Consider the following 8087-nt stretch of genomic DNA (forward strand, 5'->3'; position numbering starts at 1 on the left):
TAAGGTGGATCCCTTCAGGGAAGGCATTCCATAGAGAGGGCGCCACGGCCGTAAAGGCCCTTTGTTGAGTGGACGCCAATCTCACCTTAGGGTGACTGAGTGACAGTTTTCCAGTAATTCTGAGTGTGTGGGGAGGATTATGTAGGGAGAGGCGTTCCCTCAAGTAACCCGGGCCCAAGCCATTTAGGGCTTTAAAGGTAATAACCAACACTAGGCAGCTATGCAAACAGAATGCTTCAAAGAAATCAAAGGTTTATTGGATGGAGATAAAAGTGCAAGTTGCCTTAAAATCATACGCTAGCAGTACGTTCAAGATCATGACATACTGATGGTAGTGATAGATCTTGAGGTTTTCATCTTTTTGATAAGTGTATTGTATCTTTGCTTGCAGTTTTACCTGTTGAGTACCCAGCTGTTCCCTGGCTTTCCACTTGTAGAAGGTACATTTTTTTGGTCTTCACTGGATAACCATTCCCCTTCTATTTTGGGAATATCAAATTTTTTTCCAGGGCATCATATTTTCCCCTATTAACACGTTCATCACAAATCTTGTCAAGCTTGTCAAGCTTTGATTGTATCATCCGATCTGAAACATGTGGGAAATTTAATTTGTTTTCCCTTAATTTAGAAATTTCCTTAGAGATTTCTGGTACTCGCTCCTTTCTATCTTTAATTTATTCTCCAAGCAATTGGTATCTCCCAATAATTTGTGTTTTCAGCAGTATTCTGCTTTTATTTACTAGAGAAAATTCTTCTAATGGCACATTACTTCCTGTTTTATGTGACTTCTGAAATTGAACAAGATGTTTGGTCCAAGTACGTTTGTTCTTCTGTATGGTTTTGCAACATTGCTTTACACTATTAAAGAAATACAAAAAAACTAGGTTTAAACATGTTCTAAATCATGTTTATAAAACTCAAAATAGGAGTTCTATAAACGTATAAATTGTAAAATTATGAATAATAGAGTATAACTGCATATATGGTATCATTATATAGCCAGTTATACAATATATACTATGGTACATAATATACCTCGTATGCACTAATACTTTAATACAAATTTTTGATTTGGGGTGACCTTTTTAAAATTTTTTAGTGGAATTAACACTTTATTTGTTTTTAAGCAAAAGTGGTTGATTTATGATACAAGAAGCAATTTTTTGTTTAAAAAGTTCAACTTTCATATGCCTTGTGTGGGCTCCCTGATGTTGCACAAGCTCTGACTCCCAAGCAAAACATTTCCCACACTGCTGGCATCTGTATGTTTTCTCCCCTGTGTGGACTCTCTGATGAAACATCAGGTCTGATTCCCAAGCAAACCATCTTTTACACTGCTGGCATTTGTATGGTTTATCGCCTGTGTGGATTCTCTGATGCACCACAAGGTCTGACTGAGTACAGCATTTTCCACACTGCTGGCATCTGTATAGTTTCTCCCCTGTGTGGACTCTCTGATGCAACACAAGCTCTGACTTGAGAGCAAAGTATTTTCCACACTGCTGGCATTTGAATGGTTTCTCCCCAGTCTCCAGTCTCTCATGAGTCTCAAGTTCTTCTATAAAAAAGGGCAAAGACAAACAAGACGCATCTCAACATTAAGAGAAGAGAGGCCTCTGGAGTCTGCAATGGAGCTAAGCAAAATGAACTAGGGAAAGAAACATAAGCGATAAAGGAGTTTCGGTGTCCTTTTCCCACCTTCATAGATATCCTGCCCAAACAGAGCTAGACTATTTTTGCTTTGCTCCTTCCCTCCTCTCCTCGTTCCACTTGATGGATCACATTTAGGGTTGCCATCCCTGGGGACCTCCAAACCAGGAAAATGTAGGACAAGGTTTAAAAATGTAGGACATCTTTAAAAAAATTTCCTGGCCAGGAAATTAAAAAAAAAAGGTCCTACATTTTTAAACCTTGTCCAAGGCCTCGCTGGGGCCTGGGAAACAGCGTCTTCCAAGCCCCAGCCAGGCTGCGGAGGACTCTGCGATCGCGGAGCCACCTCCAGGGCCTCACTGGGGGTGGGGAATCCTGGGGGCGGGGCCAAACTGGGGCGGGGCCGTGTGGACCCACCCCAAATTGGGAAAGTCCCACCCCAGGCGGGATATGGCAAGCCTAATCACATTCCATTTCTCCTTCCTCTCATGCCCATATACACTGCTTGAGCCTTTCCCCTTCAGTATCTCCTCCATGCCATTCTATTTCTCTCTCTCTCTCTCTCTCTCTCTCACACACACACACACACACACACAGACAGACAGACACAGAGTATGGTGCAGGAAAGAGACACTTTCAGTCCCATTTGGTGAGAAATGTATGATAATACATATATAAATCAATCCATAGTAAGGCTGAGGAAGGGGGCTGGGAATTGGACTCCAATTTTGGTGAGGATAAGGCTCCAAAGAGGAGATCTGAAACACTCTAAAGACATCTCCAAGACAAGGATGGGCAGCTGTTGGGGATTAATCATCTACGTTGGGCTCACAGGAGATCTTAGAGGTACCCCCCCCCCCCGGTACTACCTGGGGAAAAAGTGAAATAATGTTTTGGTCCTCAATACCCCTCAACATCCATTAGGTTAAAAGGAGGCAATTTTGTCAATATTGTGTCCTGGGATGCCTTTTCCCCCAAGAGGATATTGGAAGCCTGTCCAGAACATAGAAACTCTGAAAAAAGGACCAAAAACCCTGTAAACTTGCTAAGGGATGTACTGAGGAGTACTTGAAGCCAAAAATATTAACTGCCCTGATTCCTTCCCAAGAAATCCTATGATTGGTAGTTTAGTAAGGGGTATTTACAGTCCTCAACTAGACGGCTCTAATAATTAACTATACTACAAATTCCAAGATTTCACAGCATGTTGCTATAACAATTAAGGTGGAAACTTAGTGCCATGCAATGTAGCATGCAAGACCCCCCCCCCCCAATTCTGTAGGAATGGTAATGGGTCCAAGTTCCTTACCCACAGAGGACACATTTTCATAGGTTTCCATCATCATCTCATTGTACAAAAATTTCTGCTTCGGACTCAAGAGGGGCCATTCCTCCTCTGTGAAGAACACTGCCACATCTCGAAAGGTGATCTGTCCCAAGGTCTTCTTTTGAATTTGAATTTATTTATTGTTAATTTGAATTAACATATATAAGATTTTGTTGATAATCCTCAGTATCAGGGTCTTGTTTCAGGTTAATCCATACAAGATTGCTCAAAATCCATTCTCAAGATTTGAATTGTCATACTGAATTCAGTTAGTAGATGCCCCAGCAAGAAAAGACTTTCAAGAAGGAAATACAAGCAAAAATAGAAGATTTCATCAAAAACACACACAGAGAAAGAGAGAGGGTGGACAGGCAGGCAGGCAGGCAGACAGACAGACAGACATGACTGTCATTCTATTATTATTTTCACTTATGAACTTATCAGTTTGGAATAAAGAAATTTTACCAGATGGAAAGCCTAAAAAGAGATCACTTAGGTACCACTAGCATATCTAGTTTATGCCCAAGGAATATTATTCAATGATGGACACATTAGGATTTTTCTATAGTATTTTCTTACTTGGCGATCATGGAAATTACATAATTTCTTCATTAGAAGTCCTGACTAGAAGTATAAAAGAATATTTAAAATTCAGTTTCCATTGCTTAAGATATTCTATTGGCTTCAAAGTGTGAATCAGATGTGGCAAATAGCTCATTAAAATAAAAATGTCAAGCCTAAAAAAGAATTCTGAAGGACCATGAAAAGTAAACTTCCCTTTTAAATACCACGACATTGCTAGCTCATTAAACAGGGACTAGAAATGTTAACTAAGCTGTCAACTGGAACTCCAAATGAGTTAAGCAGAAATAGCACTTTGATTTATCCAGTAGATACAAAGATTTAAATACCACCTCCTTTTACCTAATTTCTTCTCTAATGAACAAAAGGAAAGACTTCTTAGCAGTAACATATTGCCTGGGCACATCTAGCTATAATGTAAGAAGAGAACAGCCAAGAAGTATGTCAAAATGCAAGGACAAGCTGAGAAAAGAAAAAAACTTATACCACAATTGGATGGTGAAGCTCCTTTTGCTACAGGGAAAGGTCTCAGTGGCCCACATTCCAGATATTAGGGAAGGACATGGGTGAAGGTTTTCTCTGCTTCCTATCCAGTCTTAAATTCCCTCCCAGGGAGTAAGACAGAAGCAGAGGAGCTCAGTACCAACATGGGAAGGTTATCTATGGTCCCACTCCACTCTTCTGAGCTGAATGGGTCCCCTTGAGACCACTTTAATCCTAAAAACAACTCGCTGCCACCACCCAATGATTTAACTTGTCACACCCTAGCAATGGATTGGGACTTTACTGGGCCTCATGCTAGTAACCTATAATCAGACAGACACTGACTCAGCTAAGGTCATTAAAAAGAATTAAGAAGGGGGCAGAGCACTGTGTGAGAAGGTTTATTTTAAAGAAGAAACATGAAAGAAAACTGGTCCTCCAGGCACAACTTAAAGCATTAGTTTCTAAACACAATCATGTCAGCCAGACCTTAACATACTGCATACCTGACTTCCCTGACTAGTAATGAGGTAAGCCCATAGGCTGAGGCTAAAGCCTTGCTCTTCCTTAGGACTTCTCCCTCTCAACTGCCTTAACTGTTTTTTTCCAACCACCATCCAAAAGGTTCTTTTCTAACTGCCCTGTGATTGGCTGGTTGTCCTCACATCACCAGTGATGTCATCACTCCTCATTCCACATGGTTAAGACCCTGATAAATAGAGGGACTTCCTTTTATCACAACATGGCATAGGGCCAAAGCAAAGTGGGCCAGGATGTGTATACTCATGCCACGTGTCATCATCTGGCCTGGGAGGGAGTGAAAAGGCAGACCCAACTCTAGCCAGAGTAAGAAGAAGGGCCCTCCCTCCAGTCCATCTGCCATGGTCCAGGCTTCAGAGGGAGAGAAGAACCACTAGACTTAATTCCCTTCCCCCACCACCATTCCCTTCTCCTTTTGCGTCATGTCTTTTTAGATTGTAAGCCTGAGGACAGGAAACTGTCTGAATAACTATCTGTAAGGTGCACTAAGAGCCATTAGGACTGAAGAATGGGGTATAAATACACTAAATAAATAAATAAAATAATAAATACATTTTCCCCATTTTCTCTCAGTCTCACCACCATCATAGATATGTTAGGTGTGAACATGAGAGAGAGCTTTCTTAGTGGCTGCTCCCAGGCTGTGGAACATTGCTCCATGTAAGATCTAATTTGCCTTCTCTGCATTTTTTCATCCGTAAATGTGGTTTTATTTAAAAAAAAAGGGGGGGGGCGGTGGGAGAAGATTAAATATATATTCTGCCTTTTAAAAAAAATATATTTTATTTCAAAAACATAAACACATACACCTATACAAAAGAAAACATACCAGCACATGAAAATACACCACCATTATACAAATCTCTGATCACATTTAAGTACTTTTAATTTTTTTTAAAAAGGCAGAAGATTAAAAGTAATCTTCTTCCTTTTTTTAGTTTGTACCAAAATGTGCTTCAACACCTAATACATATTTCTCAAAGCATATATAAAATATAAAGAGAGAACCAAGCCTGTTAATACAAAGTTTATATCATAAATCTTTCAACTCCTTTGTTGTATTCATCTATAAATCAATACATCACTTCTGACTTCCTTCCACCTCAGTGTTATTTCTTTACTTTTTACATTTTCCCTTCATATATTCTGTTTCTTATCAATTCTCACCCTATGATTCTATAATGAAATTTTCTAAATTTTTATGATTTTTATTCCTGAGTTTTATAATGACATACTAGAAAATCCTGCAGTGCCATCCTGGTTACCAAAATTTAAGTGTTCACGTTTTTTAATTAACCAAACTGACTTAACCCAACACACATATAGACATATTAACATATCCATGCACACCAAATAGTTGTAGTTCTCTCTCTCTCTTCCAATGTCAGTTTTTATATTATTTGGTATGGGAGGTAAGTAGAAACAGAAATTAAATAAATCTAAAATAATACTTCAGTTTGATTAAAAAAAATTATTAGATTAAGTAAATACATCTAGAATGAAATAGATCTTACTATAATGGTAGAATAAAAAACTGATTGCTGTTGCTTAGAAGCACTTTCAATCTGCCATGTGATGTATCATCAAAGCATAATATTGACAATCGGCCCCATCTTTGTCTCAAAAACATATTAGTTCTTTCCTGTCTATCTATTGGTTGTTTCCACCATGTCTATCTAACATCATATCTTTCATCACCATTGCTAGTTTGTCTAACTTGACAACATTGTGGCTTTGGTAGCTTTGGTGGCTTTGGTATTTCCTTATTTTTCCATTTTTGTGCATATATTATTCTACCACTGTCACTATGTACATCGATATCCCCCTGTGTTGTTTCCTGTCCATTGGGAATTTAATATGTTTTATATATATATATAATTTCATACCAGTATTTATTTGGGGCATTGGCACCACATATGACAGAATGTTTTCAAACTCTTTCTACATTTCTAGTAACTATTATTTCCATTCTTGTTTCTCAGGTGTCAAATAACACCTGTGTAGCATTTTATAGTAATTTTTTATTTAGTTCATAAAATAATCTAATTTTCAATTTTTTTCTTTCATGTAAATTCCTAATGTTCTAGTTGCAGTGGGTGTCTGATGTTCTGGGCCCATTCGATTATTGATTGATGATCATTGATCATTGTTCTTTCACCATCTCTTAATTTTTAATTTAATTGTTCAAGGTTCCAATTTAATAGTAATACATTTTTGAGACAAAGATGGAGCCAACTGTCAATATTGTTCCATGTTCCAATTTAATAGTAATTTGTATAATTTGGCTGTTTTATGGTTGACTTTATTCAATACAATGATTTCAATTTCTTGCTTCTTAATTTCTATGCCTTCCAGTTTCTGGTCCATCTTGAATCTTTCTCTAAACTGATTGCAAAGGAACCATTATAACTCAGTCCCTTGTGGTGTTAGTTCGTCTACAGTTCATTACGCACTCCTCTCCCTGGATTTTCAGCACTTCAATGTAAGTCAGCTAGCTTTCCATTTCCAACTTTGATGTTTAAAGAGAAATTCATGTGATAAGATCCAAAGTAGCACCCTCAAGCAGATTTTTTTAATAGATAGAGTAATTAGACATATTCTTAATAAGGAGCATCTGATAAAGTGGTAATTGAAGTCTTCATTTGCTTAATTTTGTTGTACCAGATAAAGTTGTGCCATCCAAGTTTAAGGTCAAATCCTTTTAATTTTATCAGTCTTTCATTTTAATAATAAATAATAATAAAACTTTTATTTGTATACCACCTTTCCTCCAGATCAAGATTATCCAGTTATTTATCCAAGGTAATCCATAGGCATGGTAATATAGTTTAAGACTGGATAATTCTAGTCCTCCTCTATCTTTATTATCTAGTAGTAGTGGTTGTTTTTAGCTGCCCTAGAGCCAGCTCTTACTCATGACAACCCTGTGGATGAGAGACCTCCAAGACTCCTTATCATCCATTGCTCTGCTCATATCCTGAAAACCTATGTCTGTGGCCTCTCTGATTGTCTAGATTGTCTAGATTGAATTTCTGTAATTCTGGGGTGATTATTTTAATTTTCTTTATGTTCAATATTAATCCTGCTTCAAAATGGACATATGATGTAGTCAGAACTGTAATTTATATATCATACTTGGTGTCTTTTTCCCCTCTTTCGTTATTTCCTTCTTTTTTCTCTTTTTTCCACATTTCTTTTCTTCTGTACTTTTTAATGTATGAAAATTTACTAAAAATCATTAATACTAAAAAAAACCCCATTAATCTTGCTTTTGCATTTTCATCTTAGTAGGTGTTCCAATTCTGTGATGTCTTCTGCAGTAGAATTTTTTAAGTCTGTCTGCCAAAATTGATGTAAATATTTTGTAATCCGAATTTAATAAGGCAATTGATCTGTAATTTTTTTGGGTTTTCCAATTCTTTGTCTTCTTTTGGTATCAAGGTGATTAAGGCTAATTTCCTAGAATCAGGTATTTTATTATCCAGAATACTATTTATTGTCATTT

At 37.4% G+C, this 8087-nt stretch overlaps 1 long non-coding RNA gene across 1 annotated transcript; it reads right to left on the minus strand.

Annotated features, from left to right (window-relative positions):
* Positions 1-1486: 1486 nt before the first annotated feature.
* Positions 1487-4615, minus strand: LOC149319658 (uncharacterized). Its single transcript, XR_016279884.1, has 3 exons — positions 4549-4615; positions 2960-3095; positions 1487-1558 (listed from the first exon to the last, which is right to left on the minus strand). It is a non-coding gene; the product is annotated as an uncharacterized LOC149319658 (long non-coding RNA).
* Between the last annotated feature and the right edge of the window lie 3472 nt (positions 4616-8087).

This window comes from Sceloporus occidentalis, unplaced genomic scaffold, assembly GCF_023333645.1.
Source record: "Sceloporus occidentalis isolate IW3139 unplaced genomic scaffold, rSceOcc1.0.p SCAF_2, whole genome shotgun sequence".
Taxonomy (NCBI): Eukaryota; Metazoa; Chordata; class Lepidosauria; order Squamata; family Phrynosomatidae; genus Sceloporus; species Sceloporus occidentalis.